The following is an 18,714-nucleotide window of genomic DNA, read 5'->3' as shown; positions in this document are numbered from 1 at the left end:
TTAAGAAAAATGCACAACTAAATAATTGTCCAAAAATCAGTGAAAATATTTTGGTACAAGAAGAAAGAGACTTTTCTACTTGGCTTCCACGTTCCCTCTTCCACAACTTCTTCTAATTCAGAACAATCACATATCTTAACCATGAGGCCATTGCTTGTCGCGTGATCTATGGTGGGAAACAATGTGAACGCCTGAGCGACAAGCTTGTAAGACCTCCGTCACCGGCCCATAGCGAACCTCATTGGAACGAGGAATGACGTGATGAACAAGGTTCGCAAGACAATCACGTGGCTCTTGTAGAAAAAACCGATCGTAGATTTGCTAAACTCCTCGTCCAACTTGGGGTCAATAGGGCCCTCATTGCAAGCATGCTCGGTTATAACTGGAATGACAACGGGTATGGGTATGAATAGGTGCACCAATTTCGTTACCCGTACCCATATAAAAAAATACCCTTTAACACGTACCCGCTAACCCATTAACAGGGCGAGTAATAGGTGTAAAAAATGTGAGCCCGTTACCCGTTAACCAGTTACAAAATCATTGAGAAGAAAAAAAATAGGTAATAAAAAAAACCATACAAATAAATCAACACACACACACACACACATATATATATATATATATATATATATATATATTTATATATCGAACGAAAAATAACTAAAAGGAATTTGAATTATTCTGTATATTGAATAATTTAATATCTCTAACAAATCTAATGGCTATAACTAAAAATTCCCTTTAAAAAAAACAATTTAAACTGAACGAATTTAAATAAATTCGTTTAATTTTTCGATTTTATATTTCTAGATATTATTCAGTGAGGGTGAAGGTAAATTGTATCGATAAAGTTACAGTTACCGACGTGGCTTACCAAAAAATATCGGATTTAGTGAGTGGTATCCAGTGAACACTTCATTATAAAAAAAAAGTGTTTTCAAACATAGGATAAAAATGTAAATAGTCTACAATATCTTCATTATAGTACATCACGTTTTGCAATTCACCACTGTCATTTGAGCAATCACCCTTTGCTATTTAACACCCACGATCGTGGGCTTAAAATTTCAAAATTTTCAAAATTCAGCCCACGATCATTGGCTGAAATTTTTGAAAATTAAAAAAAAATTGGCCCAAATATTTTTTTTATTAAAAAAAACTTGACTTGGTTTTCGGGATTTCGGTAACTAATCCGGTTTTCTTCTGGTAACCGGCGTTTTTCTCAGTATCTAGTGGTTTTGTTCATACCGCTAACGGTAAGTGCCAAAAATCGGTATACCGACCGGTTTTCTCTTAGTTTCTGTTGTCGCTCGTTTTCGGACAACGATTTAGAAGCCTCAAGCGGTTAGACCCAAGGCCGGACCAACTGGTCTCGCTTTGGCTTGAGCGTGTCGGACTCGATATCTCGAGTCTTCCCTTAGCTGTCAATGGTCCTTGAGTTCGCCGGCACACTTGAAAAAGCTAAGAGAACCGTGAACTAAGAAGGGAAAACAGAGGGGGTGCCTCTGTTTACCTTTCCGACGCTCAACATTAGTAGGATTGAGGTGGAGTATAGAGGTTTTAGAGGGTGAGAGACCAAAGATGAGCGAAACGAGTGAAGTATGAGTTTGACAGCGTTTCAGGACTAAAAAATGGATTACCTTTGGGAGAGGACGGACTTCTGCATTTATAGGCGACCAAGGGGTGTTTTGGGGAACCCCTTGGCCGAGGCAAGCCTTGGGCCGGCCAATGGCTGAGGCAAGCCTTTGGGCTGGCTATTGGCCGAGGCAAGCCCTTGGGACGACAAATGGACGAGGCAAGCCTTTGGGCCGGCCAATGGCCGAGGCAAGCCTTGGGCTGGCCAATGGCCGAGGCAAGCCTTTGGGCCGGCCAATGGCCGAGGCAAGCCTTGGCTGGCCAGGAGGCTGCCGGCCGTGAGTCGACCGGACGGGCCTTGGCCGGCCGGGAGTCGATCGGACGGGCCTCGACCGGCCGGGAGTCGACTGGACGGGCCTCGGCCGGCCGGGAGTCGGCCGGCCGAGAGTTGGCCGGATGAGACTTGGCCGGCCGGGAGGTGGTGTTGCGGTTTTGCCCTTGCTTTGTCCGGATTGGCCAACAACACCTCGCCTCCATGTGGTTCTTCGAACCTTGACGTGTATTGACTTCTTTTCCTCTGTCGGTCGCCGACGGGCCGACAACATTAGCCCCAAGTTTCCGATCGAGCATGGGTCGAGTGGAAACTCAATAGTTGCATCAACGCGCGGAATTGGGACGAACACTCTCAAATTTGTGAGTGCGCCATAGAGAGGCTTTAGTGCATCACGAGGGACAGCTTTGGTGCGTCGCGAGGGACGTCTTTGGGGCGTCGCGAGGGACAACTTTGGGGCGCCACGAGGGACGACTATTTTGCGTCGCGAGGGACCGCTTTGGTTGTCTTTCGTTTTACGTGTCTTATGTTCTCGACATCCTATTGATTCGCACGGTTTTGTTGATGCGCGTCTTATTTTCTCAATTTGCCGATGAAGGCGTAATCGATTTGCACGTCTTGTCGGTGCGCGGCTTATTTTCTCGATTTACCAATGAAGGCGTAATCGATTCGAACGTCTTATCGGTGCGTGGCTTATTTTCTCGACTTACCAATTAAGGCGAAATCGATTCGCACGTCTTATCGGTGCGTGGCTTATTTTCTCGACTTACCAATGAAGGCGTAATCAATTCGCACGTCTTATCGGTGCGCGACTTATTTTCTCGACTTACCAATGAAGGCGTAATCGATTCGCATGTATTGGCGGTGCGCGGCTTATTTTCTCGACTTACCAATGAAGGCGTAATCGATTGGCACGTCTTATCGGTGCGTGACTTATTTTCTCAACTTACGAATGAAGGCGTAATCGATTTGCACGTCTTATCGGGGCGTGGTTTATTTTCTCGACTTACCAATGAAGGCGTAATCGATTTGCACGACTTGGGCCTCGGGGCGCCTTGGTGCCACATTTGTGTGACCAGGTTTTCCGTGGACGTTGGCTAGACCAGTTTCGTCTGACGGGCGCAGGCCTTTGAAACCAATATGCGACTCGTTGCCTATTGGCGCACGAGCTGGGCAGCGAGCGTGGCCACACCACCTTATGAGCGTGGCACCCTTGGGTGCGCGTGTCACGCGGCAGGCGGCGTTAGGTGTAGACTTAATCCACCGACGAGTGTGGCCCCTTAGTGCGCTGGTCGCGTTTTCGGGTTGAGTCTCTTGGGTCGAGTCTTGTGCCCTTGTGAGCGTGGCGCCACGGCGTGTGTGTCACGTTTGTGACTCATCTGGCCCATTCTTACTCTCAAGAGAGTGTTGTAGAGCGAGTTTTGGTGTACCGTTAGGGGCGACTTAAGTACGTCGTTAGGGACAATTTTTCCTGTCGCTCGTAGGAGAGCATCTAATTTTGTCATCGAGACTTGTGAGTCTATCGTTGATCGGTGAATCAAGAAGTCGTGCATGTTTAACCCGAGGACTTGTCAGTCGACTCGTGGGCTTGTGACACAATTCGAGGAGTAAACTCAACTCGAGGAGTTACGTGTACAGTTGACAAGATGACTTGTCAGTCCACTCGAGAATCGAGACTTGACTCGAGGACTGAACTCAACTCGAGGAGTCATGTGTAGAGTCGGCACGAGGAATTATCAGTCGACTCAAGGTCTCGGAACTCAACTGGAGGAGTGACCTCAACTCGAGGAGTCATGTGTAGAGTCGACACGAAGAATTATCAGTCGACTTGTGGACTCGGAACTCAAATCGAGGAGTGACCTCAACTCGAGGAGTCATGTGTAGCGACGGCACGAGGAATTACCAGTCGACTCGTGGACTCGGAACTCAACTCGAGGAGTGAACTAAACTCGAGGTGTCATGTGTAGACTCGGCACGAGGAATTACCAGTCGACTCGTGGACTCGGAACCCAACTTGAGGAGTGAACTCAACTCAACGAGTCATGTGTAGAGTCGGCACAAGGAATTACCAGTCGACTCGTGGACTCGGAACGCAGCTCGAGGAATAACTCAACTCGAGGAGTCATGTGTAGAGTCGGCACGAGGAATTATCAGTCGTCTCGTGGACTCGGAACTCAACTCAAGGAGTCATGTGTAGAGACGGCACAAGGAATTATCAGTCGACTCGTGGACTCAAAACTCAACTCGAGGAGTGAACTCAACTCGAGGAGTAATGTGTAGAGTCAACACGAGGACTTATCAGTCGACTCGTGGACTCGGAACTCAACTCGAAGAGTAATGTATAGAGTCGGCACGAGGTGTTGTCAATGGTGCCCACAAGAAGAGTTGTAGTGTGTATTTATGTACATATGATGTCATATAGTCTTACGAAGACTCTTGCTTGTAACTGCTTATTTATTAATAAAAGTTGAAACGTTCATTCAATCTTCCTTGTCTGAAGCTTTATGATAAAACATTAGTCTTTAGTCCATAAACAAACCTAACAACTTATGAAGAGACAAATGTAGATTTGCATGAACAAACTCTTCGTAGTTTGCTTAAAACGATACATTCGCAATCTAAGGGTCAAAGGACTATTGACCTCAGTATGATTGTTAGGAAAATCTATGATGTCTGGTTATGAGGCATTGATAGTTGGAGACTCTATAGTTCTTCTAGGTATCTTCCGAAGGTACTTAATTGACCAGTGCATAACTCTCTGTTACACTCTGTAACCTTGCTAATAAAACACCAATCAAAGCTTTAACAACATCCTAAAAACGTTCCGTTACACTCGATTCTTTTTTCGCACCTAAAAAGGACCAAGCTTTAATTATTTCTTTTTCTTCGAGCTGGAGTAAAACCCGCAGTAAAAGTTGCATAACTCTCTGTTCATAATCTAAATTTAATGATTCTTGAATCAAATTAAATCTCTGTCTGTCCTCTGTCCAATGCCACCGGTTTCAGGTCAAAACGACATCGGAGCCGCCAGTTATGGCGATTTTACTCCGAGGTGCGCGGCTGTTCCGAAACTCCAGTTTTTTAGAATTCCGGATTTTCAGCCCCACTACCATGAGTTATAGAACTCTAATGAGAAAAATTTATTGAGCAAAAATGTTTTTAATAAGATTATAAACATGATGTGTAAGATTAAAATGTTTTGATTTTTGAGAATTTAATTGAAATTGAATTTTTACAAAACTAGTTTGAATTTTGAAAAACAGTTTTCGCTTTCAAACTTGAAAAATATTTTGTCATCCAAATAAAATAAATTTTCAAAATGTTTTCAAAACTATATCTATATCACATATGTTCAAAATCTATATGCTCTTTAAAATTTGAGTGGGAGGTCTCCTTGTAGACAAGCCGAAAAATAAAAAGATGTGTAATCTCAAACTTTCAAGTGTTCGAGTGAGTTGAAGTTCACACTTCCCTCACGCACTTTCCCGAAATAGAAAATAGAAAAAGATCGAGTATGTACCTTGTGCCTTTATGCACTAATACTGCTCTGAACATGAAAATCTAGGATTCTCTTCTAGTTGTCCGCTCTATCGCTCTATAACTAGGAAAACCGTTTCCGAACTTATAAGAGTCGATGAACCAACTCCAAAAACTAAGTGGGAGGGTTATACTTGTTGTTTGTAACCCACGATCCCCAACACTAATGAAAGGTGCAATTGTCGCTAGACTAAGAGTGACCCTCGTGGCCCTCTCTTAAATGAGAGTACTCAAGGGCGCTTTGCACTGATCATTGCTCAATGAGCTAAATCCGAAAGTGAGACAATGAGACAAGACCTCCCCTCGGCGGATTGTTTTTCAAAGTCAATCTTTTGGACTAAGTGGTTGGTTACACACTTAGACTCAATCCCTAGTAATCCTCCCTCGAGGCCCTGCGAAAGGATGTGAGTGATCAAACCAATTTACAAGGTGGCTAGTCAAAAATGGTGTATTGACATCTTGGCTAAGCATTAATGATGTGTCATTTACTTATAAATGGAGATTTTTTGCGGCCTTCCCTTGAAGGAGTAAATTATCGTTTAGTTTATAACACCTTTGGATTTTATCAAGTCTTAAACAAACTTAAATCCTAAACCAAAGACTAATCATAAACTTGTTTCAACTTTTATAAGCAACATTGTTACCGGTCCGTCTCGGTCCGGTAGATCGACGACGGCCACGCTGGCGGCCGTCCTGAGCCCGGCGCTCGTCCGGGGCCGGCACTCGCCGTGGCCGGCGCTCCATGACCGGCCCTCCTCGGCCGGTGTTCCAAGGCCGGCCCTCCTCGGCCGGCGCTCCAAGGCCGGCCCTCCTCGGCCGGCGCTCCAAGGCCGGCCCTCCTCGGCCGGCGCTCCAAGGCCGGCCCTCCTCGGCCGGCGCTCCAGGACCGGCCCTCCTCGGCCGATGCTCCAAGGCCGGCCCTCCTCGGCCGGCGCTCCAGGACCGGCCCTCCTCGGCCGGCGCTCCAAGGCCGGCCCTCCTCGGCCGGCGCTCCAAGGCCGGCCCTCCTCGGCCGGCGCTCCAAGGCCGGCCCTCCTCGGCTGGCGCTCCAAGGCCGGCCCTCCTCGGCCGGCGCTCCAAGGGCGGCCCTCCTCGGCCGGCGCTCCAAGGGCGGCCCTCCTCGGCCGGCGCTCCAAGGCCGGCCCTCCTCGGCCGGCGCTCCAAGGGCGGCCCTCCTCGGCCGGCGCTCCAAGGCCGGCCCTCCTCGGCCGGCGCTCCAAGGGCGGCCCTCCTCGGCCGGCGCTCCAAGGGCGGCCCTCCTCGGCCGGCGCTCCAAGGCCGGCCCTCCTCGGCCGGCGCTCCAAGGCCGTCCTTCCAAGACCGGCCCTCGGCCAAGGGGTTCCTCAAACACCTCTTGGCCGCCTATAAATAAGAGGGTCTCTCCCTCGACCCAGGTAATCCGAATTTGAGTACTGAAACGCTGCCGAACTCATAGCTCGCTCGTTTCTCTCAACTCTCGACCCTCAAACACTAAACCTCTATCAACCACCTCAATCCTACTAATGTTGAGCGTCGGAGAGGTAAACAGAGGCAACCCCTCTGTTTCCTCTTTGTAGTTCACACCTCTTCGCTTGTGTTTCAGGTGCTTGGACGAGATAGACATTACAGACAGCTAAGGGACGACTTGAGATATCAAGTCCGACACGCTCGAGCCGGAGTGAGACCACTTGGTCCGGCCTTGGGTCTAACCATTTCCGGTTCCTAAATCGTTGTCCGGAAAACTGCGACAACATTTTGGCGCTAGAAGGAGGGGGTCTCTCGACCTTGACGACGCATTCCCTCTACCAGTTTTCTCCCTTCGTTCTCACGACTCTCGAAAGATGAGTCACATTCCCACTACCTCCGCGGGTACCCGAGCGACTGGCTCGAGGTACGGTCTTCGGCACCTCGCACATCGTCTTGAAGGGCAACCTCGCGACAGCGAGAGCCAGCCCCAAGACCCGATGGTTGACCCCGAGGCCGCGCTCCGAGAGGACACGGCCCGGCGGCTTGCGGAGCTCCTTGACCGCCCCGGCGTCGATGGTTCGCTCATAGCCGACCTCCTCGGCTACGACGTTGAGGATAGGTCCGCCAAAGACTACTCCGACTCCGAATATGTGGGGGAGTCGAGGACCAACGAGGCAACGCCTAGCCTCGCCCCTTCGCGGCCCGAGAGGCCCAACGACGCTTTGGCCGGACCGTCGCACATGGTGCGGCAGCAGGCACGGTCCCATTCCCGGGGACTCGCCCCCTCGGTTTCAAGAGGTGGCCGGACACGGCCCCTCGCCGAGGAGAGAGCGACTCTGGTAGATGATGGGGCCGATAGCCGAAGCGCTCGACGGACGGCCCGACCAAGGGCGACCTCGCCTCGCCCCGCACCGAGTGCGGACCTTAGAGAGCGCTTGACGGCGCAGAGAAACTCCCGAGGGGAGGATCTCCGCCAAAGGCTAAACTCTCGAAGGGACGCGCTCCCCGCCGCAACTCTCGGCCGGCCACAGGCCAACGTCGTGGACCAAGCGTCCAACGAACGCCAACCGGTGACTCCCGTGGCCCCGACGATCGGCCCCGCTAACGGGCTCGACATGGTCACGATGATTCAAAGCCTCCAGAATCAAATCATCGAAATGAGGGAGTCGGGGAGGCAAAGGCCGTACGGAGGGATCGAGGAATCATACTCTCCCTTCGCCGCGCAAATCCTCGCGCAACCATGCGTGGGGAACTTCAAGTTACCGTCCATTCCTCCCTACGATGGACGTACGGACCCCCACTTCCACGTCCAACACTATGAGACGTGGATGACTATGCAGGGGCAGGCGGACGCCACCCTCTGCCAAGCCTTCAGCCTGACCCTCACAGGCTCGGGGTTTGAGTGGTTCCGAAGCTTGAGGCCGGGAAGCATCCCGTCTTTCCGGGCCTTGCGAGAGGCTTTCCTCGCCCGATTCGCCACCCTCGTGGCGCAAAAGAAGCCGAAGACCCACCTCCTCTCTATCCGGCAAGGAAGAGACGAGACGTTGAGACAATACCTCGCTCGCTTCACCGAGGAGTCTCACAAGGTCGAAGGGTTCGACGACAGGGACGCCATCACGGCGATCACCGAGGGAGTGCGCACGAGCGACTTCCTCAAATCTATTGTTGGCCAAGTCCCGCGTGACATGGCGGAGCTGATGACAAGAGCCCGCACATACATGGGAGTCGAGGACTATCTCGATGGCCGAGATGGCCGAAAGGCAGGAGGGCAGGGGAGTCGCCGCCGCGACGATCGAGACGAAGATCGCCCCGACCCCCGAAAGAGGAGGAACAAGGGAAGCCAGGCCCCTAACGGCCGTTCCCTCCCCGGGCCGAAGCCGTCGCATGTCGACAGCTTCCGGAGGTTCTCGCCATTCACTCCTCTGAACACTCCGCCGGAGCAAATCCTAGCTCTGCACCGTGACAAGTTGGGGAGCCCGACCCCGCTCACGAAGGATCCCGCCAAGAGGGATCAAAGCAAGTACTGTGACTACCATCAAGATCATGGGCACCTGACATCCGAATGCTATCAACTTAAGCGTCAGATTGAGGCCCTGATTCAAGATGGGAAGCTGAAAGAGTATGTCCTGAGAACTATCGGGACGGCCGCGGCGCACGGAGGCCGCCCGCGGCAAGGGAAGAAAGGTCCGGCGACGGTGACTGTCACGGACCGCGCGACAAACGAAGAGCCGGAGAGCTCGCAACTTCACGTCGTGGGTGCAATCTTGGGTGGCCCGGAGTTCGGAGACTCGGTTACGCAAAGGAAAAAGTACGTGCGCGAAGTTTCCCAAGGGAAAATAGCGCACTACATCAACCATACGTACGAGGTCCCTCCTCCGGCCCCCTTCGAGTCCATGTTCTTCACCGGACAAGAAGCAACGCGAGTTCTCCATCCACACAACGACGCGATAGTCGTCTCCGCCCCGGTCGCCAACAACCTCGTCCGGAGAATCCTGATCGACAATGGGAGCTCCGCCGACATAATCTTCAAATCGGCATTGGACAGGATGAAGCTATCCGGGGTAAGACCAACCCCGATCTCAACCCCGCTCTTCGGCTTCTCCGGGGAGAGGGTTATGACGGAGGGAACTATCGACCTCCCGGTTACCTTCGGTACGCCGGGGGGGCTCGAGGTTACCCACATCGTGTCGTTCCTGGTGGTGGATCAGCCCTCGGCTTACAACATCATCGTCGGCCGCCCGACCCTCAATCGGTTGAAGGCCATAACATCCACGTACCACCTGATGATGAAGTTCCCGACCGATAAAGGGATCGCCGTGATGTTGGGAGACCAATCCATGGCGAGGATGTGCTACATCCAGGGCGTGGATGGAAAAGGGAAAGCGAAGGTGGTGAGCACCGTCTTCCAACTCGGAGACAAATTCCCGTGCAAGTTAGAGGAAGGAGGCACCTTCGGAGAGCTAGACCAAAGGGACGAAGTCGAGCGTCGGAAGGTGGAGACACCGGACGACCTCGTTCCCGTCGTGTTGGACGACGCCAAACCCGACCAAGTGGTCAAGATAGGTGCCCAACTCCCGTCTGAGACCCGAATCGAGCTCGCCGCTTTCCTCCGGGAACACAAAGATGTCTTTGCGTGGACACACGCCGACAAGCCGGGGATCGATCCCGAGATCATGGTTCATCGTCTCAACGACGACAAGAGAGTGGCCGAGCGCGTTCAACCGCGACGGGCGTTCAGTGGGGAGAGGTACCAAGCCATTGGTGAAGAAGTTGACAAACTTCTCGCCGCCGACTTCATCAGGGAGGCGGAGCACCCCAAGTGGGTGTCCAATGTGGTAATGGTCAAGAAGCCAAACGGAAAGTGGCGGATCTGTATCGACTACAAAGATCTCAACAAAGCCTGCCCGAAAGACAGCTTCCCTCTCCCGAGGATCGAGCAGCTCGTGGACGCCACTGCGGGCCACGAACTGCTAAGCTTCATGGACGCCTATTCAGGCTACAACCAGATCCGCATGCACGAGCCGGATCAAATTAAAACCACCTTTGTTACGAACCGCGGACTTTACTGTTACAAGGTCATGCCCTTTGGCCTCAAAAACGCGGGAGCAACGTATCAAAGGTTGGTGAACCGCATGTTCGCCAATCAAATTGGCAAAACTATGGAGGTCTACGTGGATGACATGCTTGTCAAAAGCCTCAAAGCCCACGACCACGTTCGAGACCTTAGGGAAATGTTCGCGATCCTGCGGCGCTACAAGATGAAGCTTAACCCCAACAAGTGCGCTTTCGGGGTCGAGTCTGGAAAGTTTCTGGGCTACATGGTGAGCCGCCGCGGGATCGAGGCCAATCCTGAGAAGATTAAGGCGATCTTAGAGATGAGGTCGCCACAAAAGGTCAAAGAAGTTCAAAGCTTGACGGGAAGGATCGCCGCCCTGACGCGATTTGTTTCCAAAGCCACTGATAGGTGCCAACCATTCTTCAAGGCACTGAAGAAGACTGACGGGTTCGTGTGGACGGAAGAGTGCGAGGAAGCATTCCGCGATATGAAAGCCTATTTCACCTCCCCCCCGTTCCTCGCGAAGCCGAAGAACGGCGAAACCCTGTACCTCTACCTCGCGGTTTCCGATAGGGCCGTGAGCGCGGTCCTCATACGCGAAGAAGACAAGGTGCAATGGCCAGTCTACTACGTTAGCAAGGTGCTCCTCGACGCCGAAACCCGATACCCCGAGATCGAGAGACTGTCCCTCGCCCTCATCATGAGCGCGAGAAAGCTCCGGCCCTACTTCCAGGCGCACCCCATCGTGGTCCGCTCGGGGCATCCCATCAAGAAGGCCCTTCAAAAAGGGACCTCCTCTCGAATGGCGATATGGTCCCAAGAGCTGGGCGAATACGGGGTCGAGTTCCAACCGAGAACCGCCATTAAGGGCCAGGCCCTCGCCGACTTCATCGCCGAGTTCACAAGCGCGCCCCCAACCAATGAGGGCGACGAGGGGAGTAAGACCGCGGAAGACAAGGAGGACGACCATAGCGAGTCGTCAAGGAAGAGAACCAACGGCCCGATAGGGCCGGTCTGGGATTTACACGTGGATGGCGCGTCAAACGCCCGGGGGGCTGGCGCCGGCGTTGTGCTCACAAATCCCGATAGGGAAAAGTTGAGGTACGCCCTGCGGTTCGAGTTCAAGGCTTCCAACAACGAGGCAGAGTACGAGGCTCTGATTGTTGGCTTGGAGCTAGCGAACAAGTTGGGCGCCCAAAACCTACGCATCCATTGCGACTCGCAATTGATCGTGAATCAGGTTAAGGGCGACTACGCCGCAAAGGAGCCACACATGATCGCCTACTTGTCCAAGGCCCAAAAGAACTTGGAGGCCTTGTCGTGGTTCGAGATCGTCCAGGTCCCTCGAGAGGCGAACGTTGACGCCGACGCCCTAGCTCGCCTCGCGTCTGGGATAGACGAGGAAGGCGAAGGCAGCGTCCCAATCGAAGTGTTGACCCGACCCTACGTCTCGAGAGGCGACGTAGGAGTCATTGACGAGACTCCGCCTCCCTCATGGATGAGCCCACTCGTGGAATTCCTTAAACGAGGAGTCGTCCCCGAGGATAAAGAAGAGGCTAGAAAGCTGAGAAGCCTAGCCCCAAAGTACACGATGAGGGAGGATAGTTTGTTCAAGAGAGGCTACTCCATGCCCCTTCTCCGTTGCCTGACCGAGGTGGAGGCGAGGAGAGCGCTCCACGAGGTGCACGAGGGGGTGTGCGGTAACCACGCCGCCGGGCAATCTTTGTCATTGAAGTTGCTAAGACTTGGATATTTCTGGCCAACCTTGAAAAAGGACTCCCACGAGTGGGCCAAGAAGTGTGACAAGTGCCAAAGGTTCGCCCACATTCCGCGTCAAGCACCGGCCCCTTTGTGTCCGATTATCGTGCCGCGACCCTTCGCGAAGTGGGGAATCGACCTCATCGGCGAGCTACCTACGGCCCCGAGACAATACAAGCACGCGATCGTGGCTATCGATTACTTCACGAAGTGGGTAGAGGCTGAACCACTAGCAAAGATCACCGAGGCGAACACGACAAGCTTCATTTGGAGAAACATCATCTGCCGCTTCGGGATCCCTGCGTCAATTGTAACCGACAACGGAAAACAATTCGACAACGCGCGCCTCCGAGAAATGTGCGAACAGCTTGGCATTAGCAAGACTTTCTCCTCTCCCCGCCATCCCCAAGCCAACGGTCAGGTCGAGGCGGTGAATAAGACGATCAAGGAGAACCTGAAGAAGAAGCTGGAGGCACGAAAGGGGGCTTGGGCTGACGAGCTTCCCATGGTCTTATGGGCATACCGCACCACCGCCCGAAACGCGACCGGCGAAACCCCTTTCGCTCTCGCGTTCGGCGTCGAGGCTGTGGTACCCGTCGAGATCAAGCTGCCAACCTTGCGCATCGAGGAGTACGACGAAGCCGCCAACGATGATGCGATCAGGCTCGAGCTAGACCTCATAGACGAAAGGAGGGCGGACGCACTTACCCGGCTTGCCGCGCAGAAGAGGAAGGTCGAGAAGTACTACAACTCGAAGATCAAGCTGCGAAAGTTCGCCGACGGAAGCCTCGTCCTTCGAAGGGTGTTCCAAAACACCAAAGTGCAAGGTGCGGGAGTTCTAGGCCCCACCTGGGAAGGCCCGTACCGTGTGCGCCGAGCCATCCACAATGGCACGTACGAGCTCGAGAACATGGAGGGACTCGTGTTCACGCATCCGTGGAATGCGGAGCATCTCCGGCAATATTATCAATAAATGTTCACTCGCCCATTTTTACGCTTTGTTGTTTTCGTGTAACTTTCGATTCTAGCAAAGTCAATTTTAAATTTCAAGTTTGGCCAAAGGCCTGGGATGTAATTTTTGAACCATTTCGATAATTTAATAAATTACATTTCACTTCAATACACTTGGTATCTTAGTTTCTAGCCTCCTCTACGAGCACCCAAGAAACTCGGGGGGCTAAGGAGGATATTTCCATGCGCCAAACGGCAACAAAACACCCATAAATCGGATCCGCGCTCCGGACCTCCGAATTCGTACCCTCCCCGCGCGACGCTCTCGCACGGGTTGAGGCCGTATGCCGAGAGATAGCGAAACGTCGATGAGTTGGATCCGCGCACCGGACCTCCGGCCTCGCACGTCCTTTGCTACGACCCTCTCATGCACCGATGCACCTTGCGCACCGATAGGCGACAAGTCATCGATGGATCACGTCCGCGCACCGGATTGTCGATCTCGGCAGTCAAAACCCAAAACGTGACACGCGTACCAACGAGTACCACGCTCACTGGGAGCTGCAAACCCATCCGGATACGCACGCCGATAGGTAGCGTACTCGCCGGAGGATGAGCGCGACGGCCGCCCAGCTCGCGCGCGCCGATAGGCAGCGAGTCACAAATGGATGGCCGGAAATCGCACCTGCCGGATGAAACTGGTTTAGCCTGCGTCCGTGGGAAACTTCGCCGCCAAATGCGGCAGTAAGTCGTGCCAACCGGTTACGCTAAGCATAGTAAGCCGGGCTCGTAAGACATGCACTATTCAAATTGCGCAAATCGATTACACTAAGCGTAGTAAGTCGAGAAAATAAGACGCACGATGAAAAGAAAGCTTCAATCAAGGCAAAACAATATTGCGTAAACAACCCGATAAGAAAAATACGAAAGTACGACGCAAACATAGCAAGAATCCGAAAGAAAGCGTAAAGCAAGCGCTAAACAAGTGCGCGAAAAAACCAAAGAGAACTCGATCACTCCGAACCATAATCGACCTGCTCCTCGTCGTCCTCAAGGTGGGGGGCGCCCGACCCGCCAACGGCTCCTCCGCCGGATTGACGGTTTGACGACTGGGCGGCCTCCGCAGGGACTTCGGGAGGCAGGTCGTCTTCCGGCAGCTCGTCCTCCAAGGGAGGAAACATGGCGTCGAAGAAGGAAAATGTGATCCCTCGAGACGCGTTCTCCTCCGCGGTCGCGTCTTTGACCCGCATGGCCACCTCGTAACGGGCCACCTCTAGCGAGAGATCCCAGTCCTCCTCCAGCTCTGTCTTCGATCGCACGGCGTCGTCCTTCTCCTCGATGAGGGTCTGCACCTCCGCCCGCAGGGTTTCCCTCTCCCTCTCGGCCCTGACCCGGGAGATCTCGCTTGCCGACAGTCGGGCGTGGACGATGTTCAGCTCTTCATCTCGGCTCGAGAGGGCCGCCTGGAGTTTCTTGGTCTCCCCTAAGAAAGTCTCGGCCACCTGCTCAGCCTTCTCCCGAGACGCCTTCTCGGCCGCCGCCTTCTCACGAGCTCGCCTTAGTTCTTCCTCAAGCGCTTGGAACTCTTGGACGGGGCGGGCCCCCGCCAAGGCAGCGGCATGGGCGACCGCTGTATCCTCCTTGTCTTTTTCCATGATCTGCATGCGACGCAACAGATCCCGGAGAATGCGGTCGCTCCGTTCTTGGCGTGCGAGCATCTGTGGAAACAAAAAAAAGTACATGTAATCGAAGTAAGCACAACAAATCGCAAATGAGGAAAACAAGCGAGTCATACCTTTCGGGCGTCGCCGATCCCGCTCTGGAAATGCTCAAGGTCGCTCACCGTCAGGAGACTCTTGAAATCCCGTAGTGAGGTTTCAAGGATCCCCTGAGAGCATCGGTCCCTTAGCTCCGCCGCCTCCGTTAGGAGCATCGACTCCATGCCATCTGGCGTCGCCGACGTATGAGCGCGCTTGTGGCCGGAGGACGAGCCGGGAAGGATCGTCGACGACGGTCGCTTGTTCGAGGAGTTCGCCTCGGTCCTCGCCCGCGTTGGAAGCCCTCTATGGTGGGCCTCAGCTTGTGGTTGAGCCGCGACCACGGCCTCGGCGTCGGGCGCCACCCTCGGTGCCTGCGTGCGTGGTCGGTGTCGCCGGGTCATCGTATCTGAAAAAGACGAAGAGATGACAGGTTAGAGTGCAACACAATGGATTATACACTAACTAGAAGCTTGTGTGCGATTGGTACCCCCCACGTCAGGGGGAGGAACAGACGAGCCCCCCGCCTCTGATTCGGGGTCCTCCGTAGCCTCCGCGGCGAGGCCCGAGCTCGGGAGGGCGTCGTCTCCAGGCGGGAACCACCCAGTCCTTGCCATTAGGTCTGGGGACTCGAAGTGTGGTCCTTGTCGCCTCGATTCCGGGAGCGCCCTGATCACCGCATGAAGCTCAGAGCTTTCGATATCGCCCGTAGGTGGAAAATCAGCCGCAAGACCAAAGAAGAGAGGCGCGACCCCGAAGGCTGATTCGGATACCCATATCCAAGGATATCGGTGCTTCGAATTAACGTTGCTGACGATAACGAAGCGCTTGCGATGTAGCGCTTGGTAGAAGCCCGGCTTCCCCGGCACCCCTCGTATCGTCATGAGGTCCTGGATGTCGTCGGCAGTGACAGCCCTCTTCTTCGCCCTGTAAAGCATCATGTGGCACGCTGCGACCACCCGGTAGAAGGCCGGAGACATCTGTAAGGCGTGCACCCCCAGTCGAACTAGCAGCTCCTGGATAACCGGCTGAAAAGGCAACCTTAGCCCGCCGCGGAGGCTCGCCTCGTGGACCGCGGCGTACCCCCTTCGAGGGCGGGACGGTAGATCGTCGGGCAACGGTCTGAGGATTGACACAGAGTCCGGGATGCTGTAGCGCTTCCTGAGGCTCTTGAAGCTGACGATGGAGATCAGGCTCGGGACATCGACGCCCGAGCAGTCAAAGTTACCCCGCACGGCCGACTCCCCTACCGGGAAGGACGAGGTCCGCGTTTCCTCCTGCGCAGTCAAAGTCCCCTCGCCGCGGGTGCTGCACGGCGGCTCGACGAGTCGCCGGAGTGTCCGGAGTCCGGGGCGGTGCCCGGGCGCTCGACCGGCTGCCGGCCGGCCGGGTCACTGTCATCGGGCCGGCTCGTCCTGTGGCCGGCGACGCCCTCGCCTGCGTGTGCGTCAAGCCCGAGGACCCAGCCCGCCTCCTGGCTGGGTGGCTCCTCCACGCGCGGTCCCGGCGACGTCCGGCCTCGGCCCGGCCCAGCTCTCGGCCGGTCAAGTCTCCGGCGTTGGTGGCTTGCCCGGGCGTCCCGGCGTTCAGCCCAGGTGCGTCCTGCCCACCGGCCCGGCCCAGCTCGCGGGTTGCTGGGCCCTCCTCGCGCGCCTGTCGCCCAGCGGCCCTGTCCGGCGTTCGGCCGGTTGGGCCCTCCTCGCGCGCGTCGGCCCGGCCCGACTCCCGGCCGGCTGCAATCTCATCACCTAGGCCCGGCCCATTGGGTCCTAGGGTTTGCAGGGCCGCCAGGACGGCCGCCTCCCCCTCTCCAGCGTTGGGCGGCCGGCACACCTCCTGTCCGGCGCCGGCGGCCCCTCCTGCAGCGTCGGCCGCCGCCGGCGGCGCCCCCCCGACGTGGACACGCTCCGGCCCGGCTGGGGCCGACCCGCCTGGACTTCCACGGCCGCCGACCACCTGCAGCGCAGCCCCACCCGAGGGGGTGGGGTTCTCCCTGATGCCAACGCCGCCCCGGGCGGCGCTCCTCTGCGCCAGCGCGTCCTCGCCGGCGTCGGCCTCGCCAGACGCGTCGCCCGCGTCCTCCACGGCCGGCTCGGTCCCCCCGGGACGAGGGACGTCTCCCCCAGGTCTGGGTTCGCCCCAGACGGCGCCGACTCGGCCGGGCCCGGCCTCCTCCACGCCGGCGTCGGCGTCCTCGGCCTGGTCGGCGTGCTCCCCGGTCGGGGTCGTCGCGCGCGACTCCCCTGGCGCGACCCCGGGGCTGGGTCCAGCGCAGACGGCGCCGACCCAGCCAGGCGCGACTCCCCCGGCGTTGGCGGCGGCCTGCGCAGCGCCGCCGGTCTCCTGGGTGGTCACCCCCGCGCGCGCGGCCTCCATGGCGCGTCCCTCGGCCAAGCCGGCCTCGTGCTGGTCGGCCCGGCCATCCCCGGCGGCTGGTGTCATCAGGCCGGCGCTCTCCTGCCGGCGCTGGCCGTCTCCGGCACTCGCGCCCTCACCCTCGTCGGCCAGCCACGCTTCAACCAGCGAAAAATCCTCTCCGGTCATCTCAATAGCGTTGAACGAACGCGATGAGTGTCGAGTGTTGGGTGGTGTTGATGGTGGCGAAAATTGAGCCCAAAAAGCATCCAAATCCACGTGGTTTTCCTCAAACAAATCATGTAAGCCATCGTCAACGGTCCCACATCCCGAGTCAATGGGGTCCATGGCGCGAATAACGAAGCGAGCACGATCGACAAAAAATATAAAAATAAAAACAACATGAAAGGACGTCGGAGCATACCTCTTGACGGCGGGCTTCTCCGATGGGCCAACGTCGGACTCTGAGTTTACCACACGATTTACAATCGGTGATAAACTCGGGGGGCTAATGTTACCGGTCCGTCTCGGTCCGGTAGATCGACGACGGCCACGCTGGCGGCCGTCCTGAGCCCGGCGCTCGTCCGGGGCCGGCACTCGCCGTGGCCGGCGCTCCATGACCGGCCCTCCTCGGCCGGTGTTCCAAGGCCGGCCCTCCTCGGCCGGCGCTCCAAGGCCGGCCCTCCTCGGCCGGCGCTCCAAGGCCGGCCCTCCTCGGCCGGCGCTCCAAGGCCGGCCCTCCTCGGCCGGCGCTCCAGGACCGGCCCTCCTCGGCCGGTGCTCCAAGGCCGGCCCTCCTCGGCCGGCGCTCCAGGACCGGCCCTCCTCGGCCGGCGCTCCAAGGCCGGCCCTCCTCGGCCGGCGCTCCAAGGCCGGCCCTCCTCGGCCGGCGCTCCAAGGCCGGCCCTCCTCGGCCGGCGCTCCAAGGCCGGCCCTCCTCGGCCGGCGCTCCAAGGGCGGCCCTCCTCGGCCGGCGCTCCAAGGCCGGCCCTCCTCGGCCGGCGCTCCAAGGCCGGCCCTCCTCGGCCGGCGCTCCAAGGGCGGCCCTCCTCGGCCGGCGCTCCAAGGCCGGCCCTCCTCGGCCGGCGCTCCAAGGCCGGCCCTCCTCGGCCGGCGCTCCAAGGCCGGCCCTCCTCGGCCGGCGCTCCAAGGCCGTCCTTCCAAGACCGGCCCTCGGCCAAGGGGTTCCTCAAACACCTCTTGGCCGCCTATAAATAAGAGGGTCTCTCCCTCGACCCAGGTAATCCGAATTTGAGTACTGAAACGCTGCCGAACTCATAGCTCGCTCGTTTCCCTCAACTCTCGACCCTCAAACACTAAACCTCTATCAACCACCTCAATCCTACTAATGTTGAGCGTCGGAGAGGTAAACAGAGGCAACCCCTCTGTTTCCTCTTTGTAGTTCACACCTCTTCGCTTGTGTTTCAGGTGCTTGGACGAGATAG

This window comes from Urtica dioica, chromosome 1 (genome assembly GCF_054948205.1).
Source record: "Urtica dioica subsp. dioica isolate 48M chromosome 1, U.dioica_male_clone48M_v1_H2, whole genome shotgun sequence".
Lineage (NCBI taxonomy): Eukaryota > Viridiplantae > Streptophyta > Magnoliopsida > Rosales > Urticaceae > Urtica > Urtica dioica.
Note: the sequence above shows the minus strand (reverse complement) of the source record.